Raw genomic sequence first — 12,148 nt, forward strand, 5'->3', positions numbered from 1 at the left:
TTGGGTCCTTTGGGCTTTTTTGTTCCTCATGACAAACGAGGCATGTACACCAAGTTTTAGAAGAATTAGAGCAATGGGGTGGAAATGCCATCACTTTCAAAATCAGAGTTTAGGGCTTGGCCTGTGGCTCCCCCTACAGTTGAATGTGTCCCATATTTGGTGCGGGGGTACCCACTTGGATGTAGTATCAATGTGCCAAATAAAAAAATGTATGACCAGGGACCTTTTGAGATATTGGGGTGCAAGGAGAAGAAAAATAAGAATACTAACAAAAACAATAGGTTCCCTCCTACCGGAGGAACCCTAATAATAATAATAATAAATATAGCTGCAAGCAGCGATGCGGGTTCCTCCTCAAAATGGCAAAATATTATAAACATGTACACTGCAGAAGATCGAGATTAGGACAACAAAAAACAAGACAAAAACAATTCCATACTCTCAGTCAATGCACAACTAACTAAAGTCATGTGGGCAACTGGGCTTGGGCAGCATTCATATTCAGCTCCTTGCAAGAATAGCCTGTGATGATTTAGCAGCCGACTCTCTGGTCCCATTAAACTCCACAACATACACAATCAGGGTGACCAACAAGATTATATTAACTAACCAACAATAACATTACAAACATCTAACTGAACGAACACAACAACTGAAATCCCTCGCAAGGCTGTTGTAACCAAACTAATTTCCACAAGTCTTTGGGTTTTTGGACATGCCGCACTGCATGCTGGGTACCCAAGGGTGCTGACTCTGATTATCTAGCTGTGCTCTGACTGCATGATATGAGTAATCGTTTTTTGTCAGCTTTGGGACAAAGGTTAAGAAACGGTTGACATTTCAAGGTTAAATTGCATGAAATTGCGCATGGTATTTCAGAATGATGTCTGCCTGTTTAACTAAACAAGTCATCAAAATTATGACATGCCAAAAGACTGCCTGGATTCAAACCTGTGACCTTGCGCTTTGCAGGACAACGTTTCAACCCATTGAGCGACCCTGAAGGCTAATAACTTCTGGTCAGTTTCTGTCAAAAAAAAAAAAAAGTATCTCCTGTAGCATGGCTTGTTCGATTCGGCCAAAGTTTAAACAGCTGTAATTCAATGATCTTTTGACATATCAAGGTGAAATTGCGCATGGTACTTCAGAACGATGTCATCCTGTTTAACTAATCATATATTCAAATTCAAGACAGACTCAGTGTGGCTGGATTCGAACCTACGACCTTATACTTTTCAGGTCACCGTTCCAGCTCGTTGAGCTATTCTCAGTGTTGAGTGTTGGCATGTTCAGTTACTGTACAAAAAAAAGCTGTTTCTCCATTGGTGAGCATTGTCAGATTTGGTCCAAGTTCAAACAAATGTAATTCAGTCCTATTTTGACATACCAAGGTGAAATTGTGTAGGGTACATCAGAGTGATGTCACCTTAAAGCCTATTAGGTTTGAAAAACCATAATTGAAAATGACATTTGATTTAGTGACACAAACATTTTGAGTTAATGTGGAAATTTACATAAATACAGCCCTTTCAGCCATTTTGTACTTGATTCAATTGCCTTAAGTAATATTTTTAAATACGTCAATGATACATATATGTACCAAATTCCAAGTCAATTAGACCTTTGGTTCAAGAGAAGAGGAATTTTGAATGTTTTCCCAAATTATCACTTTACAGGAAAATCCATCATGGCGGACCTTATGGGTCCTTGAGGCTTTTTTGTTCCTCATGAAAAATGAGGCATGCACACCAAGTTTCAGAAGAATTGGAGCAATGGGGTGCAAATGCAACCACTCTGAAAAGTGGACATTTGGTCCTATGGTCTGATGTGGGCCAGTCTGTGTTTGGGCCGTAGTTGTGGCATGTTGTATCAATATGCCAAATTACAAGGCGGAAGCCTAATAAAACTGACAAAAACAATAGGTTTCCTCCTACCGGAGGAATATGGAGTTAGACTAGTTTCATAATTCAAACAAAAAAAACGTAACACGATTCAAACAAACGTAACACGATTCACAAATGTATTTCATGATTCACAAATAAATGTAACGCGATTCACAAATGTATTTCGTGATTCACAAATGTAATGCAATTTACAAATAAATGACCCCCATTACATTTGTTTGCAACCTGACAAACGCAAGTTACAAATCGGAAAACACAAGTTACAAATCCCTGCATTCGTTGGTGTGGATTTTTGGAACTTTCCTGACGCGCTTAGATTCACAAATGCAAAAAAGTTATGCTAAAAGATATCTTCTGCAGCCTATCAGATGTCTCCAATTTTAGTCAATCACCGGAGAATGTCTAATATGAGTAGACGGGCTCTGCGTTAGCCTAGGAAACACGGAAAATGACTAAACATGAATGAATCCTGCCATTCTCAAGAATATTCAATCACGTATGATCATCGGTTTAATAAGATTAACAGGCAATATTTCACCTACATGCTACCAGACAACATTACTCGTGATCTGAGGGAGACGATGTCCGTCATTATGGCAGGTTGTTGAAGTCCACATAGACACATTAATGTGATTAATGGAAGAGACGATCTGATAGGCTGCAAACTAATCTAACTCCATAGAGGAACCCTAAATATGCACTCAAGCTTATTTCCACAGTGGGCAGTCACCCCCTGAGTCTTCCAGTGAGCCTGGATATGCACACTCGGACTGTCTATTGCAACTATAACATTGGGGAAGCCAGAAGAAGAGGATTAAGAAATAAAGAGGCTTATCAACTTGTGTGCTACTTTAAACAATGAAAATATTTGTCATTGCATAAAAAGTTTTCTTAATTCTTTGTGTTTCAAGATAACCTAGTGGTTGTAGTCCTGATGTTTAGAAGTACTTCTCTTGTTAGAGAACCCCAGAAATCTTGACAGAACACTGAATTAATAGACAAAACTAGACAAAAAAGCGCGCACCTAACGACCGTGGCTGCCTTTATCTGCGCCATCATGAGGAACTCAAGGAATTTGTTTTTTTAGGTTGAACATACAAAAACACAGGCCACATTTTGACACTGATGTTAAATTGAAGGTAGTTAGAATTTTGTGGCATTACATTTGAATTTAAAGTTGACAGTAAGCTTTGGTAACTCTGCATTATGGTAGATTTCTGTTACCAAAATATATATTAGCCTACGCTTTCTTTGCCTGGCGAGAACAACGACGGAGCTAGGTGTTCAGGTTAACAGTTTATTTAATCCGACACAATGCGTTGGAAATCACACTCAAATCAGGAAGAGAAAAACAACATATGTGGAGTACCATCTAGAGTAGCCCTATATTTAGCCTTATAGCCTATTTCTAAAAACCAAGTGAAAGGAATACTCTACAGTGACAGCATACATTTTAATAAAGTTTGCATCATGTCTCTGATTCTTATCGGATTTGTACCCCATTCTGCCACTGCAATGCCTTAGCTCACACTCTCGCGACCATATAAGTCTTGGCTCGCGACCAGTTGTCGCAAAGTATGACGAGTACTGCTAGTTGCAAGCGTGCACGAGTCTCGGAGCTAGGAAAAGGCGAGCTACTGTTTAACGACTGGAAGAGCCAGAACTGGAAAGATGGCGCGGTCCAGTTTTGCGCGGTCCAGTTTTACGCTCTCGCTTGCCTCACTCAGTACGTTTCCATGATGGTATCAATTCAAATCTAGCTTTACTCGGATAATGCAAATTTTTGGGGCAACTGCTATTATCCTAATATATATGGCAGTGAATAAACCGAATCATTGCCCGAAAGCATGTCATATCCCAGAACGATAGTGGTGCTGTTTTCATTACAACTAGTAGTTATACAGCCCTTTCCGCTTGACTTCTTCACCACTAACAACAACAACAACATCAACATTTCGAGAAAGACGGTGTAAGGCTGGGTGTCAAACCTGCCCCCACCTCTCATATGCTAAAGTCTGGAGTTTCTGGATGGTCTCAACTTGATGGCTCTCACACCCCATTCAAGATGGGGTCTGATTGGTTGTTCTTGTGTATAAAGGGAATTGTAATGCATTGTTCTGTGGATTCTTGATCTCCTGAGACCTTCTCCTCAGTTCTCCCTTGTCCTACTGTCCTACTCCTTGCTCACCTCTTGCTTTCTCTCTTATTTACAATGATCATGGTAGAGTAGGTAAGATTTAAAGCTTTCATATTGTTACATGTTTGCCTTGTAATTGATTTCATTCATTTGCAAAGTTATTAAATGCGTATTTCATTTAACCGTACCTTGACCATTCTTGCTCTGATTTAACCCATAGAGTCAAATACCTGGAATTCTATTGGTATTGGCATTATTTGGTTCATGCTAATACACTGTTCAGTTTCCCATCTTCCTTTAAACCATAGGGGAATTTGTTTTGGGTGTTTGGACAATATTTAACCCTGTACAACGGCGAACAGAGAGCAAGGTGAAGCTACGTCCCTCTACATTTCATGCATGATGACAATAGGAGTACTGCGAATACAAACGGCGCTATTGGCTGGCATTGTTTGTTTGTTTCTGCCGGGCCGGCTCCCGACAATTTATCGTCTTTTTCACTTTCAAGGTCACGACCTGGGAGGGAGGCATAGACTTAATATAACTACAGTAAGTTACTTTTGTCTTCCAAGATGGCGTCCCAATTCATTTCTATGAAAAGTGCTCAGTGGCGCAGTGAGGCAAGCGAGAGCGCGAGACTGGACCATCTTTCCACTTCCGTGTCTTCCGGTCTAGCTTTAAACAGTGGCTCTTTTTTTCCGTAGCTCCGAGACCTCGTGCACACTTGCAACTAGCTGTACACGTCATACTTTGCGACAACCAGTCACGAGCATAGAGTTATATGGTTACGAGCGTGTGAGCTAAGGCATTGCAGTGGCAGAATCTATGGGCAGAAAGTCCGATAAGAATCAGAGACATGATGCAAACTTAACGGAAATGTATTCTGTCACTGTATAATATTCCTTCCACTTGTTTTTTAGAAACAGGCTATAGGGTTAAATATAGGGCTATTGTAGATGGAACTCATCACATATGTAGCTTTTTTTCTTCGTGATATGAGTATGATTTCCAACGCATTGTATCGGATGAAATAAACTGTTAACATAAACAGCTCCGTCGTTGTTCTTGCCAGGCAAAGAAAGCTTAGTTATTCAGGAAATCGAAATCTTCTATAATGCAGACTTACCATAGCATACTGTCAACTTTATATTCAAACGAAATGCCACAAAATTCACACTGCCTTCAATTTATCATCAGTGTAGAAATGTGGCCAGTGTTTTATATGTTCATCCTACAAAACCAAATGCCTATTAATGGATATAACGTGATCTAACAAGACTTGGTAATAATGTAATAAATAAAAGCTTGAGAACTGTGTTTAAAATAGACTATTGAACATTTGCCTTTGAAAGGGGCTTATTCACAGAACCATATAGGCTACAAGACGTTTCCATCAGATGTAAGTGGGGGTGAAACAGTCACTGAGGACCTTCATTGTCCCACAAAAGCAGTCTGACTTGATGACACGATCAAAAAAAAGAATAATGGGTGTGTTCAACAAAACCTTCTGAAGGCAAGACTAATATTATTTAAATATATATCATTTCCGATTGTGGTTAACAGTTAAAGTATGAATCTTCGTCTTTGCTCCAGATAGACATGTCAACAATATGCGTGTGCTTAACATAATATATTTGCCATCATGTCATGAACATTTTTACGAAATATCAAATCTGTTTTAAAATAACAGGAATAAACTATATTAACAACATTTCATGTACGTGTGACAACCATTTGCTAAATTTGCTATAACAAGGCAGGCAACTCAAGCCATGTCTCCCTGTGCTCATTCAATATAAGTCTATGGCTCATTCAGCTCATTGTAAAATCGGCTATCGGCCAATGTGAACTTTTGTGCTTGTGCCCTGTTAGTATCCGCGAGCACATTTGCAGGCAACTTATATTGACGTAGGCAAATAAATGGGGTGCTAGTTTACCCATTTCAGATTGGTTTCAAACTTTGCAAACATCAGGAAAAATTATTCTATAAAAAAGCTAGTAGTATGAGTCAGGTTCGAGAATCAATTATTGGGGGAGATAGTTTTGTAAATGTTGACTGGAGTTAATAGAATAAAAACGACCGGAAGAGTCGGAAACCTAACCGTAAATGCAATACCACCTACATCCACCGGGGCCATTGCTTCAAGCCGAGGGGGCGAGGGGTGGGGGCATGGAGGGAGGGCGGCAGGGTCTCATGCATGCGCAAAGACGCAGAGTCCCGTTCATAGTCCAATTCACCGTTTAAAAGCATGCGCTGTCCGAATTATCAACCGACTCGGATCGAGTTATCTCTGGGTGTCGATCGGATCATAGTTGGACTGCAATTATTCGAACAAAGGTGTTTACAAAAAAGGGATCATTCTATTTCAATCCAAATAAGCCAATAATTCGAATCCATGTAACCATGTTGACTGTGCAACTGAGCATTTTTCATATAAAAGAATGGGGACAAAAAATCTAGCTTTCTCTATCAATATATAAGTCAATGCTTCTCCTTCGTTCACCATCTTAATCCAATACGTTGGAAATCATCACATCCGTTTATTTGAATCGCACAATCAAACCACTTATGTTGGTTTAACGCTTGATAATTAAGTATAGTGGAACATTACGCAACTTAAATTAATTAAACGCAATACAATAGTGTTTTGATGGCAAAATAAATGTGTTATTTTAACAAAAAGCATTTGGGTAGAACAAACAGTGCCCCAAACTACTTTGTGTGTGTGTGGAGACCTTCTAACAGTGCAATTGTTGCCCTTAATTTACCCCAGCCACTTAATTTGTTCAGCAAAGGCACAAGACTGAGGGCAAAATGTAACGTCTTATCCTCTTCCTGTCGCACACAATGAAACATCGGTTGTGGAGGCTCCTAGACCATAGCCAGCAGCCTATCCTCCAATGACACTGCAGGTGTTGCACCTCTTGAACGCAGCAGGTTTGTTGGGAGTGTGCCTATGTTCCCACAGCCCTATGTTCCCACAGCCCTATGTTCCCACAGCCCTATGTCCCCACATTTCTGAGAGCTTTTTCAAAATTCAGGGTTCATCATTCCGTAACTGGCAATTTGAAGGAGCTAGCTAGCTTCCAAACTCTCTTGACCCTAACCCTAAATAAATCTGGGAATATCTGTGGGAACGTAGGGCAGAGGGAACATAGGGCCTAATTTTCTAAATTGTCAGTGAAAAATAAATCCTTAGAAATGTGGAAACATAAGGCTGACCCAGGTCTGTTGTAGGGCTGCCTGATTATGGAAAATATAAAATTTTAAAACTCTGATTGATGGCTGTTCAGCCAACATATTAGTCAGTTGTTTCTAAACAGTAGACGTATATTAACCTGTTAACGATCATGTCAAATTCGCCTAAAAAGGCTAAACAAGCCATAGCCAAAGTAAATTGAAAGCTGTTCTTGAATCATTTTGAGTACATGCATGTTTGTGGTCTCGTTTGAAAGGTAACAAACTGAAGTTGTTTCTCCTGATGTCAGAATCTCTGTAAGTGCTAGTCCAAGTACATAATTATAGTCCCACAAAAAATGAGTATTTTACATGTTTTTCTAATGTGATCCAAAGACTGGTACCCGAAAGAAGGAACACTGCAGCCAGTGTGTTCCTGGTGTTACTCGGCCACCAGAGGTAGCTGTAGACTTAGATTGTAATGCTGTCTGGTAGCTCAATTTAAGTATTTCAAAACATTCAGATACTTATTTCTAAGGGCTGTCTGAAGGAGCAGGTGAATTTTTTTTTAAACACTTATACTTCTATTTCAATTAGGGTTTTTAAATGTGCTACCTTAATTTTTTAAGTCCCCCAAACAGTTAACTGCTAAACAAACATGGAAAAAGACGTCCGAGGGGCATATTGGCTACGCTTCGGATCTCCATACTATGTGGTTTTGTCTCGTTTTGACAACATTTTTTCGGTTCACGCATGTTAAGTTGTGTCTGAAACTGATGTGTATATATATCTTTTTAGCAGTCCTGTGTCTATTTCGGGAGTTACCTGTTACTTCTTGCAGACAGCGGGACATACACGGATGCATATCAAACTGACAAAATTCTCCAATAACAACCACACATTTTCATGACAGTATCTGAAGCCTACATGAGTGATGTCTTTGATTCCCCGAGCCCTACGGCCAACTAATTGCGTCCAACTGTGCTTTTTTTGCATGAAAAGGATTTGGTCGGCTTTGACATTCATGTCCCAAAGATTTAGGATGAGAAACCTTAGGCGAATGGTTCTCGCCATGTGCTTGGGTTGTTTCATAATGGTCATAATCTATTTTCAAAGCAACCTGAAACCAGGTAAGTTGAGAAATGCAATAGAAAATTGGCTAATTTGCTATATAGCTTGACATTAAGTTAACTTTGGTGATAAAGAAACATTGACAATGCGTCCATCCACACTGTAGACATACTCCAGACTTGTGTTGATGAAAAGTTGAACTTAATACATCCCCTGTCCATATAAAATTATCCAACAGACCTGAAACTGCAACACTGCAACAACATTGGCAAAACATTTGTTTTGGGCGTTTTGATTCTTTGAATCGATTCTTTTGATTCTGTTCACCAACTAGTTTTGTTCACTGATCGCAAACAAGATCAGGGGTCTCATTTATAAACATACGCCACATGCCACTCAAAGGTTGTGATTTATAAAAAACAAACTTGACGGGAGAATGTGCGGTCCTCTACGCAAACTCTGACCCATGCATACGCACATTTTGGAGACAGTGGGAATGGGCAAAGCAGATGGTGAGGTGCAGGGACGGACTGGGAGTAAAAATAGGCCCTGGACTTTCATCCAGACTGGCCCACCAGAACAGGTCCTGTATACGCCACCGCAGCGAGCGCCCTGTGAATGCATGCAAATTCTGTGCCTGATGTGATGCTAGTTAGGGATTTCCACGCTTAATGCGAGCGAAGTTTTTGGGCTGATTTGAGCCAAAACGTTTTGGGACGTTTTTTCAATTGATAAAACATTATCTAGTGAAGGTAATTACGTTTACCCTTCTTAGCCTGGTTTTCCATCTTTTTATGGTCTCTACTAGCTAGCTTTCGATCTGTCAGTGTCACTGTTGTGGCACAAAGGGCTGCAAAGACGTTCATTTGGAATAGACCAACCATCCTGGGGGAAAGGGGGCCGGCCAACCGTGTTGCTGGCCAACCGTGTTGCTGGCCAACCGTGTTGCTGGCCAACCGTGTTGCTGGCCAACCGTGTTGCTGGCCAACCGTGTTGCTGGCCAACCGTGTTGCTGGCCAACCGTGTTGCTGGCCAACCGTGTTGCTCAATCTTCTGCCAAAAATTGTATTAGTAGTAAAAAAAAAAAGGCAAGCGGCCCTCCGGCCCAGAATTGCTTTGGCCGATCGGGAATTCTCCCGGTGCACCCGATGGCCAGTCCGCTACTGGTGAGGTGGTGTACTGTAGTCAGACTGCAGAAAATAGATGTGGGAGAACAATTACTCGTAATATTTGGTGGCCAAGCCACGAAGCCACCTTAAGGGTTTCTACGTATTCTTCTTATTATTGGGGTGTGCTTGCCTTCGGCGAGCACAAACCATTGTAATCTCACATATATATTCTTATTATTTATTGTTTTTTTTCGCCCCCCTAAGGATGCCTCAATATTTGGACTATATAGACAACGTCAATGTCGAAAGGTTCGTCTTGGTCTCGATTGCGTTGGTTCTATTCGGATTTATGTTCTGTTGCACGGTTTAGGTTTTAATTCAGTTTTTGTGGCAAAAGTGAAGCTAACGGTGGCTAACTTGCTAGCCACAATCACTGACGTTACTGACGTCACTAACGTCACGAAATATCGCGTGACTACCTCTAGCAGAACATTAGTTCAGCAGCTCGTTAACTTCTGGGAGATAGCTAGGCTAACTGCTTAACTGCAAGGGAGCTGAAGAAACACCACAAGCAAAGAGGCCAGAGTGATAACTATTTACTCATTTTACTTTGTGATATGAAACACAATTGTGAAGTGTAATGTACAATATAAGCTGATATAAGGAAGTAGTTACATCTACTTTCGGAAACAGTAGTCTACTATTTCACTGAAGCATTAGCATCATGACATTAGCCTCTGTTGCCCGGGCAACACATACTACAGCAGTCTATGATGCATCTGTTTTCAATTGTTAAAATAAACATTACTCACAAATAAATTTTCGTTGTAGGATTTATTATGACATTAGATTACAAGTAAACGATTTGTTGGTGAAATTGTCATTACCTGTGGTTTCAAACCAGTGTAGCTCACTGCAACGCTGTACTGTGGTAGTTGTAGCCTACAATTTACCGGGGCAGCTTCTCCATACAGCAGGGCTGTATTGCATTTTGCCTTGTTACTGACAATGATCGCTACCACTGAACATTTTCCCCTAGATAAATGTTACGTTTTTGGGGGCATATTTTCAGTTAGCAGATGGTACTATTTGAATCGCGATTCCATCTGAGATGGCTACTGATGGTAACGTCGTTGTTAAAATAAGCTTCAAAGGGGGTTCTTTATTAATGAATGAATGCAATATGAGTAGGCTAAATGCCTGAAAATATCACTAGAAGGGAAACTTACAATGACGTTTAAGTCATAGAGATTAGGTCAATTTTTACACCGGTCTGCCAAATGTATTAGTTTTGATGAGGTTCAACTATGAGGTTGCTGATCACCATTCCCTCTTGCAGAGGAAATTAGAATTCTACTCTTCACTCTTAGTATTTTGAGTTGTAAATGAGCAGAAAAAATATGCTTTTAAAACTATGTAATCTCTATAAATAATAAGTAGGCTATGCATTTTAACGCAAGCAAGCACACCCTACAATTTCCCCAGAAATTGTACTCTAGTTATTATTATTATTACACACTCTTGTCATGTGAGTCTATGGCAGCCCCAACCACATGGTCAGAAGTTGTGAAATTTGGCACACTCTTTGGGACCAGCCCCTTCATCATTTTCAACAAGTTTCATGTCTCCCATTTCAACCATCTAGCGCCACCAATGGGTGAAAGTTTAAGTTGTGTTCACAACTTGAACCATATGCCCCATTGTCCAAAATGAGGTATCTTTGGATTCCCTGGATCAAGACAAGTTCAACGCACTCTATGAGATCATACCCAGTTCTATAGATTCTCCGCCATTTTGAATGTAAAAGAAAAGCGTTTTTTCGCTACTCTTCCTACAATTCTTGTTGAATCTTCTTCAAAATTGCCACAGATGATCTTCAGACCAAGCCTCACAAAAGTTATCCCCTGGAGCTTTGATTTTCGCAACCGTTTGTTAGTTACAGCCACATCAAATTGATGTAGCTGAATTGATGTGGCCGCCATTTTGAATATACCGTTTTTTTGGCTACCTCTCCTATAAGGGTTTGTCCAATCTTCACCAAATTTGGCACAGATCATCTTCAGACCAAGCCTCACAAAAGACATCACATGTGTTTTTGATTATCTAAACCTTTTGACTGGAACAGCCAATCAAAGTTGTCAACCAAGCCACCATAAAAGAAGTGAGGTCATATCTTAGCACCTCTTTACTGCATTGACACCAAATTTGGTATAGGGACTAGGGACACTGGGCTTCATTCACCAAATGTTCTTACGAACAAATTTGTTCTCAAACCCCACTTACGCAGTTTTCACGAAGATCTGGCATTCACCAACGTTTTCTTATTTGGGATTTGTTCTTCGGTAAGAACAGAATTTACGCACACCCAAGAGCACTCTTACGCACAATTGAGACCTGACATGTTTGCGCAAAATAATAGTTATACCTTTTTCGTCCGTTCTAATTTAAAATTGAATATTTCTCTCCTTTTATAATTTTCCAACTAATAATTTTCATAATTTTACACTTTTTTTCTTGTTTGTTTTAATAAATACACACTACACTTACACTTCATGCTCATTTGTAATGCACTTGGAATTTCCATTGCGTATGAATTGTGCTAGGCCTATATAAATACAGTATTTTACAATCGCTATGAAAGTATTTGCAATACCTTTAACAAGTTTCCTTAAACTCTTAACACAGTGAGCACAACATCCGTCTGTGTAGGCTGTACAATTAACACATTTCTTGTTGCTTTGACACAAAA

General features: G+C 40.0%; 1 long non-coding RNA gene across 1 annotated transcript in view; it reads left to right on the forward strand.

The window, feature by feature from the left end:
- The first annotated feature begins 8,265 nt into the window (after window positions 1-8,265).
- LOC146273483 (uncharacterized) overlaps window positions 8,266-12,148 on the forward strand; it is a 91,113-nt gene continuing 87,230 nt past the window's right edge. Inside the window, exon 1 of the long non-coding RNA XR_014766501.1 lies at window positions 8,266-8,349. This is a non-coding gene — a long non-coding RNA (uncharacterized LOC146273483). The remainder of the gene's footprint in view (window positions 8,350-12,148) is intronic.

This window comes from Hypomesus nipponensis, chromosome 9 (assembly GCF_054491055.1).
Source record: "Hypomesus nipponensis isolate SF chromosome 9, ASM5449105v1, whole genome shotgun sequence".
Taxonomy (NCBI): domain Eukaryota; kingdom Metazoa; phylum Chordata; class Actinopteri; order Osmeriformes; family Osmeridae; genus Hypomesus; species Hypomesus nipponensis.